The sequence below is a fragment of the Mus musculus genome, chromosome X (genome assembly GCF_000001635.26).
Source record: "Mus musculus strain C57BL/6J chromosome X, GRCm38.p6 C57BL/6J".
NCBI classification, from domain to species: domain Eukaryota; kingdom Metazoa; phylum Chordata; class Mammalia; order Rodentia; family Muridae; genus Mus; species Mus musculus.
In genome coordinates this window covers 140,287,019-140,308,955 of record NC_000086.7, presented here as the reverse complement: position 1 = coordinate 140,308,955, position 21,937 = coordinate 140,287,019, and the positions used below count along the sequence as shown (strand labels likewise).

General features: G+C 43.0%; 1 protein-coding gene and 1 long non-coding RNA gene across 3 annotated transcripts in view; one reads left to right on the top strand and one right to left on the bottom strand.

Annotated features, from left to right (window-relative positions):
• Gm32113 (predicted gene, 32113) overlaps positions 1–15,156 on the top strand; it is a 92,066-nt gene extending 76,910 nt beyond the window's left edge. The window contains exon 4 of the long non-coding RNA NR_166881.1: positions 15,028–15,156. This is a non-coding gene — a long non-coding RNA (predicted gene, 32113). The remainder of the gene's footprint in view (positions 1–15,027) is intronic.
• Positions 1–21,937, bottom strand: part of Frmpd3 (FERM and PDZ domain containing 3) — a 158,345-nt gene that overhangs the window by 126,512 nt on the left and 9,896 nt on the right. The gene's annotated exons all lie outside the window — the stretch shown is intronic.

The window sequence follows — 21,937 nt, the reverse complement described above, 5'->3', positions numbered from 1 at the left end:
GTGATCCCCACAAAGTACCATTCATTGTGTGGTTGGGTGAGCTGGCCTGCAACCGAATGGCTCTATTTGTTGAGCTCTGAACCAAGCCTCACATACTGCTAGCAGGAAGATGGGTGACTCTTTCTCTGCCTTGTTATGTCCCTCCTACTTCCCCATGAGCAAAACCTCAAGTGACCAATAGATCATATAGAAATAAGGCCAAGTGACTGGTCCTTTCTACTGATGTCTCCTTTTTATCAAAGCTGGGGCCATTTACCACTACCGTCATGCCATGACAGGCCAATTTTTGAGAGCTCTGCTGAGTCCCACCGACCAGATATGCAGTGAGATGTGAAGCTCTGAGCTGGATGGTAGAAAGCTAATGTAAATGAGCTGATGAAAATGTCAGTCACATTTCCATTCTCCACTCATTCATGGATGACTGACAAGTACCACCATGACCTGTAGGGGGCATGGGACCAAAATGTATCTTCCGTTGAATAATTCAGAACCAATGAGATAACCCTAATGATGAGCTGTGGTAGCTGTAACCTCAGAACTTGCTCATTGCTCGCTCCAATCAGCCACAGTAGACAACTGGTATAGCTCTGCCATCTTACCTGTCAATGAACCAGGAATGCACAGCCACACAATGACTCAGGCATTGCCTCCTCTCCATCACTGTGCTCCAATCTTCCGAGTGCTTTTGGGACACATGACTCATCTTTAGTACGATCTAGGTTAGCTACAGAAAGCTATATGTTCATTTCTTTACAAGCCTGCTCACATTAAGAGTTTCGTTGATTCTGTCCATTTATAATGATAAATATTTTTAAATATACCGAGCATCTAAATTTAGACTTAAGACCAGTACTGACTTTTATATAGACAACTTTCATATAAGTATACAAGGTACTTTGATCATTTTAGTAATTTCTTTTGTATTGGTCACCTAGACTCAACATTTACCAAGACTTTTGCCAGTTTTGTTCCCTATGCCTGTCTCTTCCTTCTCATATAATTGTGGTAGTATAACATTTTCCACTGTAACTTTTTCAGTGTACAGATAGCGTCATTAGCTTTTTAAAAAAAAACAAAAAAACAAAAAACAAAAACCAAAACCCAAAAACAATGGTAAGCCATCTCCAGAAACCAACTCACTAAGCAACAACTCCATATTCCTCTGGCCCTAGTTATGTTATTTAAATGCTATAACATTTTAAGGTTTCCAAAATCAATGACACATCATTCTCTAAATATTTGATAATTTACCTCCTAATACGAGAACAGTAACCACAATGCCATTTTCACATGTAAGAAATTAACAACCATCTACTCTCCACTTGGCAGGATCTTTCCTTTTAAATAAACAAAGGAATCTATGCTTAAAATCAAAAGAATGAGTCACATATAGTCATTTCATAAACTATGAAATGCTATTTTAATAGGAGGCATTAATAATCTTGTTAGATAATTTCGAATGTTTGTTGCAGTTCAAAAATTCAATTAGTGTTTATGATTTTTCCCAAGGGTTCTGCCTCCCAAACAGCTGATGTGGCCAGAGGCTGCACTGAGGCAGGAAGACAATCCCTGTGGGTAGAGGTAATGGCCTTCATTCCAGCCCAGTCTCCTCTCCCCTCACAACTGATTAACAAGAAACAAATACATCAAATAAATCTATACAAGTCTCAGCACCATTATGCCACAAAGGAACATCGTGGCCATAAAGCAGGTTCTCAGACAGAGAGAGGAGCCTTAAATCCTTGGCTGTAGCCAGTGGAGGCTTCAGCAGCATTTTGTGAGGAGGGGGCCAGACTGCAGCAGCTGACTTGGCCATTAGTCTTGCAGAGTGGAAGGTTTAAGAGCTGATGTGGTACCCAAGGCCCTCAATCCCATTTCCAGAACAGTTCCGACCCCACCCTAAGGCAAGCTCATGACTCTGTTAGCACAGCACAGAGCAGACATCTCTCACCCATTCAAGCTCTTTTTTGGTTCTGCCTTCAGATATCTGTACAAAGCTACCAATCACTTAAGACTTCAGCTGCATATATATATATATATATATATATATATATATATATTATCCTAGCCATCTTAACAATCAATTTCTGTATGATTGCGTGGCTCAGCTTTACAGTCTAGTGAAGCCGGGCACCGAGTCAAACATTTTCGTTTTCTTTATTTATACTGTAGCTTGTTTCAGAGAGAAGTTAAAACGAGGAGACAAACATTTAGTAAACAGCCTGGACCAGATGCTCAAAACTGTGCTAGGTGTTGTGGAAAATGCAAAGAAGAACACATGGGTTCTTCCTGCCACCCCACCCCCTTGGGGACAGAAGACTCTCAGGAAGCATCTAAGCCACAACTGGACCAGACTGGGAACTGGGAGGCTGGGCACCAGGCTGGGAACTGGGAGGCTGGCCACCAGGCTTCTAATTTTTCCCTCACCTCCTAGCCAGCTGTGTGATCTTGGAAAAATTATGTCCCTTTCTGGCCTTCAATAACTTTACAGTAACATGGAGAGGTTACATGCGTATGTATATGTGTCTGTTTGAGCAGAGGCAGAACACTGATTCTGAGAATATTGGTTTTCTGAGACGACGTGAGCTGTGAGGAGTCAGGGGAGAGATTAATTGCTTCTTAAAATCTTTCTGTACTTTTTGACTTGTTATGACGGACATGTTGCCTTTGTGACGGAATAAAGCTAACATTTACAGATATGGTTGGATAGAACTAGCTACCTTCTGGTTCAGCTTGAGCCATGGTCTGTGATTATCAGGGATTGTGGGACAAACATTAGAAACAGGAGAAGGGAATGCTCAGTAGACTTTCATAATCAGGGAAAGCTGCCTGGAGGAGGAGAGGCTCTAGGCAGACCTTGAAAGCTGACATGCTTTACATTGGTAGAGACAAGGACAAGGCATCTTTGGCACAAGGTGGGGATGAGTAATAAATTGGCAGGGACCACATACGGAGTGGAGGGCAAAGATGAGAATAACTCCAAAGGCCCAGATGCATCCGAGGTTGGAGAGCATCTTGAGCTGGAGAGCAAGCCTGAGAACAAGAACACATTAGCTCAGCCCTCCTCTCTAGGGGGCGGTCCCTAGGCCCACCTGCTATTGGAGCAGCTGTGCAGCAGAAAGTCTAGAGGCCCCAGCCTGGTGCTCTTGGATCACGGAGTAAGCACAGCACTTGGGGATTTAGCTAATCAATCTCGTAAATTCATCTCCCTTTTACTGGGATCTGTCAGGAAGCTGATTAAATGCTGGGCGAGTGGGATTTGGCTCAGATGCAAGCCGGGAGCTTGGGGCTGAAGTTTTTCAATGTTCAGCTCATGCATAAAATTCATAGTTTATCATTACCCAGACTTGCTTCTCTAGAACTATCCAGATGGGAATATTTCTATATGACAGTCCCATCCTGGGTGGGTTGATTGCCTGGCTGGCCTCTGCCCACAATTCTGTTGGTAGTAGGTGCCCCACAGCTGTCTCTGTCTGCAGCATCACCAAACCATGATCATAACTAGCTTAGGGCACCCAGTTAGCTCTTCCCATTTCAGGGAGCCCCAATGGTATTCCCTGGAGAAAGGCCTTGTGCCTCCAGAATCCTCAAGTATACATGCTACTGCTGCCTACTCTTCTGCACCAGGCCATGGCTAGACTCCATCTGGCTGCCTTCACTCTCTATCATTAAGGCTCAGACGTTCAGAAGTCACCTAAAATAGAAATCCTACCATAGGTGTGTGGTGTGTGTGTGCGCATATACAGCAAGTTATTCCTATAGCCAAAACCCTCAGCCTGATCAAATAAAATTACTCCAGCCAATGGACACATGAGAAATGGCCAATAGATGAAATCAGGGCTAGACTACTAACTTCTTCAGTGTTTTGCTGTTTCCTTTTCCTATATTTGTTCAAAAGTCTGTGGCCTCTTTCACATGCCCTGATTTAGGATTGTCCAGCATTCATCTACTCATTGAACAAACCTTTTCATGCTTAACTTCACTCTAGTTCACAACTCCAGCAACTGCAATGGAACTGGAAAGCTTGCATTCACATCTACTCTTTTCTCAGAAGATGAATACCGGCCACAACAGATACCATTTATTCTGTAACCACCAAAAGCTACGTTCCATAAGAATCCAGAGATGTCAGAGTGAGGATCCTGTCTGAGGCTGCGATTTAGCCCACTGGTGGAGAGACAGAGACAATGACATTGGCACTGGCACATTCATTGAACATGACCAAGTGTCGGCGAGGTCATTTGCAACTATACTGGGATATAAAGGGTTGAAAGGTTTAGGTGGAGGCAGTATGAATGTATGTCTTTAGGCTTCACAAACCACGAGGAAATGAGTCCTTCAGTAAAATTTCAGCCAACAAAATTCTGATCTATCTTTTTTAATCAATTGACTATATGCATTTCTTCACTCTGCTGTTTGAAGCAAAAGGCAAAGAATAATGAAATAGCATGCTCAAAGGAGTATTTCAAGAGACTGTCTGGGTTCAGTGAATATTCTCCATGTTATATAAAAAACATAGCAACACTCCACCTCACAGTAGAGGAAATCAAGGTTCAGAAAGAGTAAGGCACTGTCCAAAGTCACCTGCTAATAGTGGCTTCACTGGGAATGGAGATCATATGTATGTATTATCTGGCTTCACTGGGAATAGAGACCATATATATTAGCTGGTTCCTAGAATTTAGTGTTTGTTCTGCCTGCTACCACCTTTCTTGAATCCTTACCACTAAAGCAGATATTTAGAAAGCAAAGTCCTTAAATACCAAACACAGAATCTATTTCACAGGGCCTCCCATTCTAAGGCAAGAACGGAGGCTTCATATTTTGGAAAGAATTTCATCAATGAATCAAAGTGAAAAACCCTTCATTCACTATAAAGCTGAGTTCTCTGTCCATTCTCAAATATTCTGCTCCACAGAGTTTGCTTCGTCTTATAGACCAGTCTCCTTTAGGCATCTGGAAACAATAGCTGAGCTGACATTTCATTGGCTCAGGGATTCTTCTCAAACCAATGATTGCTTCCTCCTTTGGATGTTGTTGAGGAAACAGCAGAGCAGACTCAGGCTCTGGCAGTGGGAAAGGGAGCCACAGGAAAAAAAATGCATCCTCCAGTTAGAGCCCTATTCCATCGATTCTGTGAAGACCTACACGTACCAGCTCATACCCCACCCCACCCCAACGCACAGTGGATGTGTCATCCATGTATGTAATGCATCTGCACCTCAGGAGAGAACAATGCTCCTCTTTATGAATAGACACACGTGAGGCTTCAGAGAAGTCTCATAACCCTGCTACCAAACACTGACCTGAAGCTCTTCCTGTTTGACAATTCACACAGACACACACACAGACACACACAGACACACACCATACACACAAAGACACACACCATACACACACAGACACACACCATACACACACCATACTCACACAGAGACACACACATACACACACCATACACACACACATGCACAGACGCACACACACCCACAGATGCCTTTGGTGTTTTCTACCCTAGATTCAGGGACTTTCCTGATTATTGATGGAGGTGGGCCTCATTATTCTCTAAAGTAAGATTCTGGCATACACACCTATTTTCTTCTTGGAGCTTTTCATATAGGGCCTTGCTTCTCATCTGTCCTCTTTGGACTATGGAACACAGAACACCCACAACTCCTACCTGAGCAGTAACTTACTGCAGCTTTCACCCAGTTCTTTTCCCCTTTCTTTACTTTCTGGTGTTTGATCTCTTTCCTGGCACAGAGCAAGCACTTTGTACGTGCCGTTCATTAGTAGCAATGGTGCCAAAAGGTGGCTTGCAGAGGAATTAATTGGCCTTTCTCTGTTAATCCCCAGCATCACCTGGCCTCAGGCAAGCGTCTCCCAAGGAATATGCAACCTAAGTATAAACCATGCATGCAGAGAGAGATTTCAGACAAACTGCATAACCCTGCTACCAATAATATTGTTGACCCCCAAGCTCTTCCCGTATGACAGTTCTGGCAGACATTGTTTTAGTATTGCTCTCCATTTGGCTCTTTGTGTTTGCCATCCTTAAGTCTCCTCCATTCCTTGATGATCCTCTAAATCCTCTTCTTCAATTTCCTCTTGCATTTCCCTTATCCTTTGTCCTTGTGCCTTTCAGTCTTTCTTTGCTCTGCCCCTTTATCCCACCCCCCTTCTTTCCAAGCAAGCCCTCAATTCTGGAATTTTCCTTATCTAATTCTTTGCTTCAAACTGCAGGGATTCCAGGCTTTTCCTTTCTCAAAGCCTTTTGTAAATGAAGGAGAAGATGCCCTGAGCTTTAAGACCAGGACAGATCCCACTTCATGATGCAGGACTTGAAATTCCAGGTAACAGGTACCTACATCTTTGCGAAGAAGAATTTGCTCGTGGAGCTTAGTATTTCGGATGGACACTCAGATAGTGACAGCTGCACTAGTTCCCAGTTCTTGGCTTCAGAAATTGGCCATGTGTCAGAAAATTCTCTGTCTCCCTCTTTCTCTGTCTGTCTGTCTCTGTCTCTCTGTCTCTCTGTCTCTCTGTCTCTCTGTCTCTCTCTCTGTCTCTCTCTCTCTCTCTCTCTCTGTGTGTGTGTGTGTGTGTGTGTGTGTGTGTTGGGGGTGAGAATGCCACCATACAAATTAGAATCTCTACTTCTGCCTCATGGAGGTTGAGTAGAAACTTCACTGTAGGGTTAAGTCTGTAAGACTCTTTTAAAAGGTTACAGGATCTGGATCACAAAGCCTTTCACTTCTTTTAGCTAACCTCTAGCACAGTTGTCTGCCCCATGCCATTTTGAAATCATGTTGAGAGCTAATTGACTGAGTAAAAAAGAACAAGGATAGATTTGAGATTGTGATAGATCTGTTAGGTTCCCAACTCTGTTATTTATTAGCTGTGCGTTCCTGAGCAAGGCATCTTACCTCTCTGAGCTGCATTGCCTTCTTAAATAAACGAAAGATCATTAGAGTGCCCAATTCCCTACTGAGTATGAATACTGGTAGAGCCTCAGCAAAAAAAGCTCTCTCTCTCTCTCTCTCTTCTCTCTCTCTCTCTCTCTCTCTCTCACACACACACACACACAGAGAGAGAGAGAGACAGACAGACAGACAGAGAAATGAGACAGAGAAACAGACAGAGCAACAGAGACAGAAAGACAGAGAAAGAATATGAAGATGTGTTTCCATACACACATTTATGAGAAGGTAAATCAGTAAGGCTTTGGATGTTTCTTGACTGGTGAGGAGAGAGAGAGAGAGAGAGAGAGAGAGAGAGAATGCTGGAGATTCTGATTAGTTTGAGAAGTGACAGAGACCCAAGACAGGGGTGGGTTATGTCTTCATTGTTTCTTTATCCTCATTGGTCCGCTGGTTTGTCTCACAAGCCTGTAAGCCAGAGACTATATCCATTTTACAGATGACAAAATGAAGGCACTGAAAAAGAAAGCAACTTATCCTATGCCACTTGATCAGCAAGTGGTAGAGCCATGATGAGAACATGGGCAGGACTTAAAAGCAGAAAGCAAGCGGCAGCGGCAAGAGCCAGTAGACCATTTTGGCTCTTCTGCATTGTTTTGCCTAGGGCCATGTGCCCTCCCCCTACTCAGCGTAGAATGATGGAGCCTAAACCAGCATGCATAGTCTTTCATTCTAGTTAGGGGAACTTGACACTCTGTAAACAGTGGCTTGGAGTTAACGGGATGGCCAAGGCTAACTCAGCAGAAATGACATACCATCCTGTTTCAGCCCCTTGCGTGAAGCTAAAATTAACAAGAGCAGCTGCTGAACCTTCAGTCTTCTTACCTGTTTCTGCTGCTCCTCGGCTTTCTAAGCCTCATCTCATCTCCTGCCTCTTTCCCTGGCCACACCTAGAGGACTAGGCCTTTTGGGAAATATAAGTAATAGCTTGTATGATGAACTTGGACTAGGACCCAAGGAGGGCTCCGGGACATCCCACAATCCTAGTAGTTAAATGCCTTCCAGATAGCACCCATCTCACCTTTTAGATCCATTTGCCCTGTTGAGACCCAATTTCTTTGGCTACTACTAAGTCTGGTAACCAATTATGCTGGCCCCCAATTAGGCAGATTTATTCTAAATTTCTACTTCATTAGCTGTTATCCCTATACCAATTTGGTTTTTTGAGACAGGTTTTTTTTTTTTTTTTTTTTTTTTTTCTGTAGCCCTGGCTGTTCTGGAACTCTATCTATAGAGCAGGCTGGCCTTGATCCCAAGTGCTAGGATTAAAGATGTGTGCTGCCACCACCCAGCCTGTCCTCTATCACCTTTTAAATCCCCTATCCTTACTACTTATCTATTTGTGGTAGGCAGCAACTGAAAGGGAGTCAAATAATCCCTACTATGTGTCATATACATCTTTACATATCCCCTCCTAGTATGGGTGAACTGGGCCTGGAGACTCATTTGAAATTAGGATTGAAAGAACATGCTTTTTATTTTAAGAGAGAGGGAGGCCCCACTATGTAGATCTGACTGACCTGAACTCACTATGCAGAGCAGGATAGCCTCAGGCTCACAGAGATCTGTCTGTTTCTGTCTCTGGATCGTGAGTTTTAGGATTAAAGGCATGTGCCACCACCCCTGGCAAGGATACACTTTTGTAAGTACAATTTTTTTTATCACCACATAGTCATTATACAGTACGATAGGTTTCCTGGTTGTTTTTATACAACTATATCAAATAGTTTGACTGCATATATTTATCTCCCTTCAGCACAAACTCCTGTTTCTTAGTTCACCTCTCATTGATTCCTCTAGAGAGTCTCATGTCTGCCTTCATGTCCTATAGGTATATGAGTTTTTGAAAGTTTTTCTTATTACATTTTATTTATTTATTTTTGAGTGAGCATGTTCATATGCACATACATGCAAATATGTGGAGGTCAGAAGACAACTCTCTGGAACTGTCTCTCCATATACTCCATGAATGAATGAATGAATGAATGGGAATGAATCAGCCCTTATGCTTGGCATCGGGCCCCTTTTACCTGCTGTGACATCTTTCTGGTCATATATCTGATTTTAAGGATTGTATATAGAGGACTCAGAGAAACCCCTAAACAATCATAGACAAATGGTTTTGCCTTTTTTTTAAAAAAGATGCCACCCCCCCACACACACATATATTGGAGACTTACTTTTACTGTATAGAATAATGCAAGTGATGAGCAGTAACTCCTGAGATAAGGTTATAAAAAGATGATGGCTTCTGCTTTTGGCTAGCTTAGGCTTGCTTATGCAGTCTTTCCCTCTCTCTGATCCTGCTAATCAGTCACAGCTGAGGAAGCATACTGCCACGTTGTGAGCATCATAGCAGAGGGACCCATGTGGCAGAGCAAGGCATGGAAAACCTCAGTCTACCTGCCTGTGAGAAAGCAAAGCTTGCCAACAACCACATGAGTGAGCTTGAAGGCGGGCCAATCATCCCAACTGGTATCTGTATACTTATAGACCTTACCCACGGTGCAAGGGCAACCTTATGAGGGACTTTTTTTTTTTTTCAGAACCACCCAAATAAGCTGCTCTGAACATTTCTGACCCAAAGGTAAGGGTTTGCTGTTACTGTCTGAATATGGACATTTGTCACACAATAGTAGAAATTTAACATGTTATCCTGCGTCTATTTCTTCAAAGTGCTGCTTTATTCTGAGTTATAATGTCTAAAGACCTTGTTATTGTGAGATAAGAGCATATTCTAGTTCAATTCAAATGTATGACTCTCCAGATTGTAACTAATGAGTAGTGGGGGGTTGGGGTGCTGATAGGAGGCTAATTGAAAAGATTATTGGGGGTGGGGGCTAGAGAGATGGCTCGGAGGTTAAGAGCACTCACTGGCTGCTCTTCCAAAGGTCCTGAGCTCAATTCACACAACCACATGGTGGCTCACAACCATCTATAATGTGATCTGGTGCCCTCTTCTGTCCTGCAAGCACATATTCAGGCAGAACACTGTCTACATAATAAATCTCTTAAAAAGAAAAAAAAAACGGTTATTGGCCAGAGGTCACATATTACTTTATATACATAGTGTAGCTTCTTCCCCCCCTACATGATCAGACCTTGTCCCAAATAATCTGAATACAACAATAATCAGTCTCTTCGTTGGATAATGATAACAAAAGGTTTTTTGGAGTGCTAAGTAATTATCTAAGTACTTCACAATCATTAACTTGTGAGGAAAAGGCAGCATAGAGCACTTAAATAATTTGTCCAAGTCCAGAGCTAGTAGTGGGCAGAGCTAGGCTTTGGGCTCAGGAGCACAGACATCTTACACTAGGGGAGCGCTCACGTTCTCAGCAGGAGCAATTGCAGTTACTGTGAGATAACAGAAATTCTCCTTTTTCCCTCCTTGCATTTGCTTGTTCAGAAACTGACAGCAGGTTTCTCCAGCTGACTGCATCAAGCTCAAAGTAGTCTTCTCGACCTCTACCATGACACAGCCCCACCCTGCATAGCGCTCTGTCCTCTACTACATAGTCTCTAGCTGTGGCTATAACAGCACCAACTTTCCAACTCATAAGCCATTTTTTCTCTTAAATTTGATTTGACTGGAAAAACCTCAATGTGTGTTGCCAAGTACTAGATATGACAGCCAAAAGGGTTGTCCAGTCGGCTTATATGGAAAAATCCTGGGCTGATTGCCTCTTATAGTGATCAACTCATCTCTGATTTCAAGAACAGTATGAATCCTCTAAGTAGGGATGTGACCCTCATTTTCTCCAAAATGAATCCAGCGTTGCAAATGTAGTGGTTAAAGCACTGTCCCAGGTACTATGTCCAGCCTCTACAATTTTTAAGAAATTAATTTCATCATCATCATCATCACCATTATTATTATTATCAATATCTGAATATGGGTTTTTTGGGACACAGGGGCTCATATTGATCAGGCATGCCTAGAATTCATTGTGTAGCTGAAGCTGGCCTTGAACTCCTGATCTTCCTATCTCCAGGTGCTGGTATTATAGGTATATGCTACTATGCGTAGCTAGAGAAGCCCTTTTCCTGACTGGTGTGGGTGATGCAGTTCCCTGTTACTATTATGGTCCTGTGTTTCTCTCCTTTTTTTTTTAAAGTATTTAAGCCGGGCATGGTGGCGCACACCTTTAATCCCAGCACTCAGGAGGCAGAGGCAGGCAGATTTCTGAGTTCAAGGCCAGGCTGGTCTACAAAGTGAGTTCCAGGACAGCCAGGGCTATACAGAGAAACCCTGTCTCGAAAAACCAAAAAAAAAAAAAAAAAGCATTTAAAATGCATCATAATAGTGATTATTTGTGTGTGTGTGTTTGTTCATGCAAGTGCTTTTATACAAGTCACTTCTCCCCTTCCACCACATGGAATTCAAACCCAGGCCCTCAGATCTGAACTGCCTTTACACAGTGAGCCATCTTGCCGGTCCTTGTTTGTGTTTCGTTTTAAACATAAGCTGCTATTGCATTTGTTTGTCCTAATGCCACTGTGTTGCCAACATCTAGAGCAGGGCCTGGTACCTAAGAAGGACTCAAGGATTATTTGTTGGTTAACTGGGACTAAAAATGACCAGGAAGTTTGTTAATTTGTGCCTTTTCTTTTCAGAGTGTAAAGCCTATATCATAGTCTGCAGCGTTTCAGGAGACCTAGTAAAGCTGAGACCACGCTTTTTGAGTCACATTATTGGGATGTGTTTTCTAAGTCTCAGCATCTTCAGCCATATAATTACACTACAATCCTGGCCAGGCTTCCCAGGATTAAAATAAGTACAATGGGTGTGGACTTTTCTATTGCACCAAATTCTAATCTTGACCTTCCTGAAGATGTTATCAAGAGACGCTTAAGGTGGCAAGGGAGAGCTGCTATCAATTTTCCCATATCTCAGTAGTGGGGAATCTTTCCAGTGGAACATAGAGAATGCAAATAAAAGGATAGAAGGTCCTACTCTGATATGCCAAGCTAAAGTCTATGTAAGTATATTTAAGAAGAACTCTTGGTCCTGCAGCAGGAGGAAGCATTGTGCTATTGGAATTACAAGATAACCAGGGTATTTTGAAGCTGCAAAGAAAACTCTGAGTGTCTGTCTGTGTAGGACTATGGGACTACTATTGCAGGCCTCAGTGTGGGAGGGGGGAGGGAAGAGACAGAAAGGAAGGGGAGGGGGAAAACACAAAGGAGAGAGAAAGAGAAAGAAAGAGAACACAGTGAGCCCAGGCTTTTCATATCTAAAAATAGAAGAATCTAGTGTACGGTGGGAGCCCATTTCCTAACCTTAATGCAGTTAGGTGACAAAATAAACTGCCTAGCAAGGACGTTGAGTCACTGGTATTAGAGGCATTCGAATGTCGTGATCAAATCCTAGCGGCTTTTTATCAGTGCCACCAAAGCCGCCTGGCTGTGGGCAATGGGAGGAGGTGGTGGGTTCAGTCTTCAGAGGCCACTGTTCATACATGTGTACATACCCCCCCATATTTGCACCCTGAATAGAAAAAAAAATGAGGCTGTCTCATCTCCTTGCGGCTCATTCATTTCATTGATGGGGAAATAGCTACTGCACTACAGAAATTGAATTTCTTCTCCCCAGTGACAAGTCACATCTGTGATCCTGATACAACTCTGCAAAGGTCCTTGTGTCCCCTTAGACCTCCTTAAGTCAAGAAACATCAAAAAGCCTTACTGATTTACCTTCATATACAGGCATGATTACATATTCTCTGAATATTCTCTGTCTCTCTCTCGTCTCTCTCTGTTGTCCTTTTCTCTCTCTCTCTGTCGTCTTTCTCTCTCTCTCTCTGTTGTCTTTCTCTCTCTCTGTCATCTTTCTCTCTGTTGTCTCTCTCTCTCTGTCATCTCTCTCTCTGTCGTCTCTCTCTCTCTCCTCTCTCTCTCTCAATTACAACAGCTCTTTGCTGGATTCTTTCTGCCTGATATCTTCCGGGAATGATTACCCCTGTCCTTTCTGAGTGGCGTCTCCAGTACTTTATCTTCTTGGAGACAGGTTGGAGATTTCTTTACCTCAAGAAGTGTTGGTGACACTCCCTCAAATCCTGATGATAGCCACAGAAGAGCTCATTCTTGCTCAGGGGCCTCAAGGGACCAGCCCCAAGCCCTGAAACACACAAAAAAAGGCCTTGCCCTTTCTCCTTGTCTTTTCTCTCACCCCATCCTTTCTGGCAGCAGTGAACTCAGAGGTCTCCTGAGTCTCCCTGAAAGGAAAAAGGAAAGAACAAGTCCCAAATGAAATGGATCAACTAGTAGACTGAGAAATTGAAAATGTGCCAGAGGCCCGGGGAAGGAGATGGCGATCAGCAGTGCGGGGAATGAAAGTGGAAAGGCCCCAGCTGAGAAGCCAATGACCACAAATGGCCCTGCAGGGCCCATGCCCGGGCAAAGCCATTCTGCTTTGCTATTCATTGTTGGCTCAGGACCAAAAGCATGACATCTAAGGGGGCTGGTCAGCAGCAAACTGTGAGGTAGAGGGATCTGGTCTGCAGCATTCTCTCTCTTGCTCTCAACTCCATTTTGAGGTTCCTTCTCCTTGTCTTGAACCTCGTTCAACTGCTCCTTCAACAAAATTCACCCCTCCGTCTCGTTTGTGCAGAACTTGAATGCTTTGGGGCATTTGTGTACTCAGGTATGAGATAGGAGGAGGGTGTTGTGGCTGAAAGATGCATTCTCCAAAGCTGTTACTATGGTATATTAAAGGATGAAGAGAGGAGGACGGTGATCAGTGGATAAACACATCTTGGAAGCCTTGAGTGACATTAACAGGCTTCTTTATAACAGGCCATCTTAGAGCCTTCGATATGGCAGTGTGCATTTTGAAGCTCTAAAATGGGTATATAGCATTTCTCAAACATACTTGTCCAGAGACTCTTGGGGGGTAGGGGAATCAGAGCATCTCATGACTGTCATATAACTTAGTTGAATTTTCTCAATAGCCCTTAAAACCCAAAACCTAAAACAATGTCTGCAATGTTTAGATAAAACAGTATTTGTTACATTGGATCAGCTACAATGCCATATGGAAGATATTAGTTACAAAAGGACCCCAGTGATGTACCTGTGTTTTGTCACATAGTATAGGTGATTGTCATCTACCAATTACAGCCTATAGGTTTCAACTACACTTAATATGTACCATGTTTTTGTGCTACTCGAGGCATGCATATGCAGAGAGACCAGAGACAGAGAGAACTCTGCTTTTTTGAGCTGCAACTTTTTCATGTCAAATCATAGCTAGTACTTTCGAAAAAAATCTGAATTTGTGACATTGTTCATTAACGCTGGTAGTTCCCCAAATTTCATTTTAGAAAGCTCCCTGCTTCAAGAATGGCTATCTGTAAGCATAGCCTCTCCCCCTGCCCTGTGCGCCTCTAATATGGCTCTGTGAATTAATCATTGCTCTCCAGTTGAACAGAACCAGACAAATGGAGACACAGGACAGAACTTGGGGGCTGTGCTTATTCACACAGCTCCTCTGCTAGTCTACAAAGCAGCCTAACTAGATGGGTCCCCACCAGGGACATCCACGAGCTCCCTTTGAGATAGCTGAAGTGCTCTTCAAGTGGTAAGCTGAATCGAATAAGGCACCAAGATTCATATTCATGAGTAAGCTTTTGTTTCAGTGGGAAATGTCCTGTGCTCCCCAGCTCATGTTAGAAATGTGAATGCTTAGCCCCTCCCATATGACATTCTTTTAAATGATGCGGGGCTGGTAGCAGGTAGGACCTGGTAAGTGGATGGGAAAGCACTAGGGGCAGACTGTTGAAGTTTATACTTGCCCCTGGTTCTGGGACACAACTCTGCTTGAGGGGTTAGAGAGATCGCTCAGCTTTGCCTTTAAGAATGTGTACTGCTTTTGCAGAGGACAGAATGAGTTGGGACCTCAACACCCACATTGGCCTGTAACTCCAGCTCCAGGAGAATCCAGTGTTCTGGCCTCCACAGGCACCTGTGCTCACATGCACATACACCCCCCCCCCAGCCTTGCACATGTATGCATAATTTAAAACATTTAAAATCTCTGTTTCAGGCCAGCTGTTGTATGAGGAGTCCTTGCCACATGTTCTTGCTGTGATGAGCTCTGCCATGCATTCCTTGCCAAACTGGACTGAAATTCCCCTGAAACCATGAGCCAGAATAAATCCTTCTTCCCTGAAAATTCTTTTTTTGTTTGTTTGTTTCACTCACATTATTTTAGTTCTAGTAATGACACAAATAACAGAGATTTAATCCTGGGCAGGGATTTTATTTTTTTTTTTAGCTCCATGAGAAAAAGAGATTTTTGTTTGCTAAACACTGAGATCTCCAAAGGTTTCATTAGGCTGCTAATCAAAGCAGTCTGGCTTCTGTGCTCAGTGCTGCTCAGAGCCCCCAGAAGTACCATGTTCAGTGCTATAAACGATTCTGAAGAGCAGCCTCACAGATTAGAGTGTTGCCAAAGGGAAGGGATTAAAACTCTGTCAGGTCAATGGTTGGGGCCTTTTCTAGGACTTAGACCCCATGGAGAGCTATAGCTCCTGAGATAAGACATGCAAAGACTACTGGCAAAGTTGCACACAAAACTTCAGGAACTCCATGGGTCTCTAGGTTCAGCAGTTTGCCTGTGGAAACATGCCACAAAACGAGTCATTGAGCAAACTGGGAAATTTAGCGCTTGCCTTACCATGAGAGAAAAAAAAAAAAAAAATCAAAAGACACCCAAGACTGCAAAAATGGGCTAGTTATATTTGGATAATGTCTTAGGGTTCCTGTTGTTGAGAAGAGACACCATGACCAAGGCAACTCTTACAAGGAACAACATTTAATTGAGGCTGACTTACAAGTTCAGAGGTTCAGTCTATTATCATCATGGCAGAAAACATGGCAGCATACAGGTAGACAAGGCACTAGAGGAGCTGAGAGTATACATCTTGATCCAAAGGTAGTCAGGAGAAATCTGCCCCCCCCCCAGCAGCTAGGAGGAGGGTGTCAAAGCATACCCTCACAGTGACACATTTCCTCCAACAAGGCCACACCCATTCCAACAAGACCACACCTCCTTATAGTGCTACTCCATGTGCCAAGCATATTCAAACCACTACAGATAGTTTTAAAGTGGCTGCCATTTCTTCCCAGCATTCAGGGATTTGAGGCCAGCCTGGGCTACATAGTGACACTTGTTTTAAAATGACGACAACACCACCAACAAAAACTAAAGGCAAACAATACCAAACTCCTCTAATGTGACTATTTCAACAATGGAATGGGGAACCTTAGGGAGCACACAGTGTTCTGCTGGTGAAGATATTTGAGAGGGAGACTAGACTAATGATTTCTCTGGACCTTTCCGGCTTCCCATTGTTCTATTCTCTCCTATTCACGTATGTTTCTGGTGCATCACTGACATCCATCCTCGTTCACTTCAGACAAAAGCCACAATCCCACCCACGATCAAAGCTCAAAAGGCAAGAGCTGGTGAGGAGTGGCCAGAAACTCAGGAAGGTGTGACCTCTCACTCCCTAGATCACTGCATCTCATCAGCCCCATCACCTGGGCTTTCAGGGTTTTCCTGGTGACAGCTAAGTTAATCTGATAAACTAATCTGCACTAATGGGATCATGAATGCTAATGAATTAATGCGTTACCTTCCCAAGTGACATATTTGCATTTTAACAGAGGTCTTCTGGAGATAATGCTTTAACGCAGAGGAGTGATTAATGTTGAGATTCGGACTGTTTGGCAGTCTAACAGAGGAGATATTTTCGTGAAGGGAAGTTTCTTTCCACCTTCCACAACAGACCATCTGCTAGAATGAGAGAAGGAGAAAAAAAAAGCATATCCCTGCCCTTGAGGGGTTTATAGTTTATATAGTTGGGAAATTACAATGGCTAACATTTATTGAGTCTCCACCGAAGTGCTGGCCATTTGCTAAGTGCTGAATAAATATTATCTTTGAATCCTCACAACAAAGACCTCTGAGGTGGGTACTTTGGAGATAAGGAGCTGGCCTCACAGAGGTTAAATAAGTTGGTACTGCGTTTCATTGACTCTAAGAAGCTATAGGCAGCTGCAAGGAGCAACACGGTTGTTTTTTTCCACCCCAGTTTCCTTAAGAAAGGGGAAAATGCTGCCAATCAAGGGACAGTGTGCTATGGATACTAAGATTCATTTTTCAGAAAGGCTCAAAATCTGCCTTTGAAATCATGAAGGAGGTGGCATTTCAGGAAGTGGCAAGGCCGATTCCAGAGTCCACTTTCTGCTTAATGCTGTTTATACATAGGAAATAGCAGGGTAACACTCTGATATAAGAATATAATAGCAAGTACATATTAATATTTTAAAACAGACTGAGTCTGAGGTCAATGGCAGAACATGTTGATGGAGGTTGTGAACTACAATGGACATGGGCAGAAAGATGGGACAACATTTACTTCCAGTAGGGGGACCAGGCTGAGCTTTATCTAGGGCTGAAGTGAGGAGTGACAGGGAGCAAATTGCTCTCAAACCAGTTTTGAGACTATGGCCTATTGGCTGTATTGGCTGGAGTGAAAGAGCTGATCAGGCAAACCGTGAAGAATGAGCAGGCAAGCTGCATGGTGCACCCCTTCAGTCTCAGCACCCATGAGGCAGAGGCAGGCGGGTCTCTGTGAGTTTAAGGCCAGCTTTGAAGTGAGTTCCAGAACAGCCAGGGTTACACACACACACACACACACACACACACACACACACACACACACACACAGAGAGAGAGAGAGAGAGAGAGAGAGAATAATTCCTGAAAGGCCAGTGCTGTGGTTGGAATATGGGTAGTGCTTTCACAGAGATCTACACATTAAAAACTTAGGGTGGTTGCACCAAGAGGTCAATGGACATTTAAGAGGTGGGACCTTCTGGGAGGCTCTTATGTCCCAAAAGGGGATTATGGAAACTCCTCCATCTTTTCTGTCTCTCTCCCTTTCTACCTCACCCCTCCTTTCTGTTTCTGGGTTCATGGTACCTTTATGTGCTCCAGGGTGTGCTGTTCTTTCAAAAGCTGAAACAACGAAGCAACACAATCTTGGGCTGAGGTTTCCAGAACCTTAGGCCAAATAAACCTTTTCTCTTTATAAGGTAATTGCTTCAGATATTTCATTATAGTTTATGGTAAGCTGACTAATCTGTCCAGGAAGACAGGTTTCCAATTTAATATAATGGACAAAGGAGATAATTATGGATTCTTGCTGGTTAGTTCTAACACATTAGGAAAAGCTCATTCTGGTCAGGAACCTTGAAACTTGGGGCTTCCTAAGATGGTAAAAGAACAGCATCAATGGGCTGGAGAAATGGTTCAGCAGTTACAAACACTGGCTGCTCTTCCAGAGGACTTGGGTTCAATTCTCAGCAACTACATGGCAGTTCAAAACTGTAACTCCTGTTCCAGGGGAGTCAAACACCCTCACATAGACATATATACAGGCAAATATCAATGCATATGAAATAAAATTAAATAGAAAGAGCATCAAAATAGTCAGTCCTGAAAACATATATACAAATAAAATATAGACTGGACAGAAAATTATATGTATGATATATATATGAAAAAAGAGGCCATGCATTTGAAAGAGAGTAGGGAGTGGGGAGGGAGATATGGGAAGATTTGGACAGAGGAAAGGGAAGGAACTATAAATGCTGTAATTAAAATACAATCTTAAAAAGAAAAAGAAAAAAGAAACAGCTTCCAAATTCCAGGGCATTATGTATATTGGCTTCTCACTCTCCTCTTGATGCCCATTTCTGTCTTATGTGGAAGAGGAAGGTGAGGCACCATAATGGCTTCAACAAACTCAAAACCTCGAGTCCAGCTCTTTAAACATGGCCCCTTCTTCCCTCAGCAAATGGAAGTCCTAGAGCCTGGATAATGCATATGAAGCTTTTGTTGAGGTCTTGTAATGTCTTGGAGGACACATGAATAAGACAGAGGCCCTAGGAGAGTTCACTCCCTAGCTGGAGAGGAAAGTAAACATAAGAATTCAGGAGAATTGAAGTATATAAGATAGTAGAGTCTGGGGCTGGAATGTGTTCAGGTTCCAAAAAGAGGGAATTATGGATGCTTTGGGGTTTTTTTCTATATTTGAGTATGTTCTCAAAGTTTCCCATTACATATAGGTATTACTTTATAGTCAAGGGAAGCTGTTATTGAAGGAGGAGGGGGGGAGGAGGAGGAGGGGGAAGGAGGAGGAGGAGGAGAAGAAGAAGCAGCAGAAGAAGAAGAAGCAGAACCTAATAAGGGCTAGAATAGTCAGGAAAGGCTTCACAGCAGATACAAGATTTCAGCTCTTTGGGTAGGGGATATGATGCAAATATTGGTCACTGCAGGCAAGGCAACTGCAGAAACAAAACTGTAGAAGAAGGAAGTAAACAGGAAGTGAAGTATACTAGGGTAGAGAGAAGATAGAAAAGAGGGGAGATTGGGGATCAGAAATGTTAGACAGTGATTTTAAAAAAACAATGCTAATATATAATCATCAGTGTTTTTCATTGCTAGAGTAAAATACCAGAAAAAGGCTATTTTCTAAATAAAAGAGGTTTATTTAGCTCATAGTTCTCTAAGTTCAAGTGCCCATATCTGGTGATAGAGTTCTTGCTGGCCAAAACCTGAGTTGATGCAGTATATCATATAGCAAGAGACAAAGTGTGTGTGTGTGTGTGTGTGTGTGTGTGTGTGTGTGTGTGGTGTGGTGTGTGTGTGTGTGTATTGGTCTCTCCCTCTCCCCTCTCTCTATCCTCATTAAGTCATCAGTGTTTATTCACTCAGGTTCCATCCTGATAACCTTACTAAATCCTAATCAATGTCTAAATAAATGCCCCAGTTATAAACACCACAGTCACATTGTGTCCTCACAATAGGGATGAATACCTCAGGAAGGGGATTGATTCCATTTCAATACATAAGCCCTTTGGATGGGTGGCAGGGCACACTCAAACCATATCCAAATCCAAGCAAACTGAATCCCAGCTGTTGTGGGAGACAGGCTGTGGATCCCAGAGAATGAAATCCCATTTTTTATATTGTAAACAAGAGACATTTTACAGGCTTTTGATCTGGGAGTACCATGGTGAAAGATATCTTTAGATCTTTTTGGGTAGCAGCACTGGAATACAGGCACAGAGTTTAGGGAGATGGATGCAGAGGGATTATTTAGGAGCTTGATGTAGCAATCCATCTGTAAGCCATATAAGAGATTGTCTAGGAATGGCCAAGAAAGGATAGATTCATGGGACAGCCATGGAAGAGTGCTAGGGATTGCTTAAGAAAGCAGGGATGAATCCAAGGCTCAACTCTTGGCCTATTGGAAAGTGATGGTGAAGAAAAAGGCTGGAAAACAGATCCTGAATTTGGTTTTAGCTGTGGTAAGTTTAAAATGCTGATAAGGACCAGCAGGATAGCTCTGTAGGTGAATGTACTTGCCACCAACCCTGGTGGCCTGACTTTAAGCCCTAATATCCACACGGTGGAAAGAGAGAACCAACTCTTGCAAGTTGTCTTCTAACATGGACATGCATGCTATGGCACATGCACCCCCGTAAGTAAGTAAGTAAGTAAGTAAGTAAATAAATAAATAAATTTAAATATATTTGCATATATCCTAAAGTGTATGTGTGTGTGTATGCATATATATACATGCATGTGTGTGTATGTATACACACAAAAGCTATGTGTAGAATCTCATAGTGGGCAAGGGTAAAGAAAGGAAAAAAAGTAGACCTAACTGCCAGTTTTGATGTGGACTTTGTGGGTGGCAGCCTCTAAAGTGTGCAGGGGCAGCAGGCTGGTGGGTCTGTTTTTCCCCTCCTTTATCTCTGTCAGTGAGTGATTTCCGATTTCTGTACATATTAGAAAGATCACAGCTCAACTGTAGGTAACGAGATGAATACGGAACATTTGCTTTATTAATCATACCTGAATTGTCTGATTTCACTGATGGTGGCAATAACTTCAGCATTACATATAACACCCTTGCCAACCACGTGACATGGCAAGTTATCTGAGCCCAACTCACAACAGCAAAATGCAGGCTTCTGGCTGTGTTCATGTAGGATTAGAGACAAGTCTCATTTCAATTTCAACTAGGCACTCCAGTTTCCCCTGTTTTAATGGTTGAGCATCTGAAACTACCTCGCTTGGGTCCAGCTGAGAAGCAGAATGATAAGCAGAACAATTATTGTAATATATATTAATATATTAATATATAGTACGTTGTAATATGTATATTACAAAGGGAGCCAAACCATGAGAACATATTTTTCAAAATGGAGACACCTTAACATTGATGTGGTTGAATCTTAAGCCAGTTGCTGCCACCATATCCTCTTTTATTTAATCAGCTTCCCGTGTGTTTTTCCATGAGGAAGGTAATAAATACAATAACGGCCCTAGTCAGCGACTTGTCTTCTGTCTTCCCAGTCCCTCACCTGCATAAGCATTTTTCAATCTGGACACCTGCCCGCTTCTCAGCCACCCTCCTCCCACCCCCCCCCCAAACCTCAAATCAGCAACCCAAACATTGAACAGAAACCTTCAGGAGGGCAGTGATGGAAGCCGCTGGTTGACAGACTCTGCAGTGCATGTGTGCATACGCGCACATTACTGCGTGTGCGTGCATGTATTCAGCCACCAGTCTGGCCATCTGCTCCTCTGTTTCCCCAGTGGATTTGTAGAAAAATCAAAGACAGGCCTGTTTGGCTGGGTGGTCCTGCCTCCAAAACAGAGCTCCCTTGGTGGTTAGGAACCTACAGACTGGGCAGACCTGCTCCACTTATTCATCTTTATAAGGCATCATAGACTTTCCCAAGAAGAGCCTGACAAAGAGGGCTTAAAATCTCACACATACCACATTGTCTGCAGTTCCCTGCTGTCTACAATGTAAAGAATGCTAGGGGACTTGACATAGGCAACTGGCCAGAGTTAATATTCAGCAGGT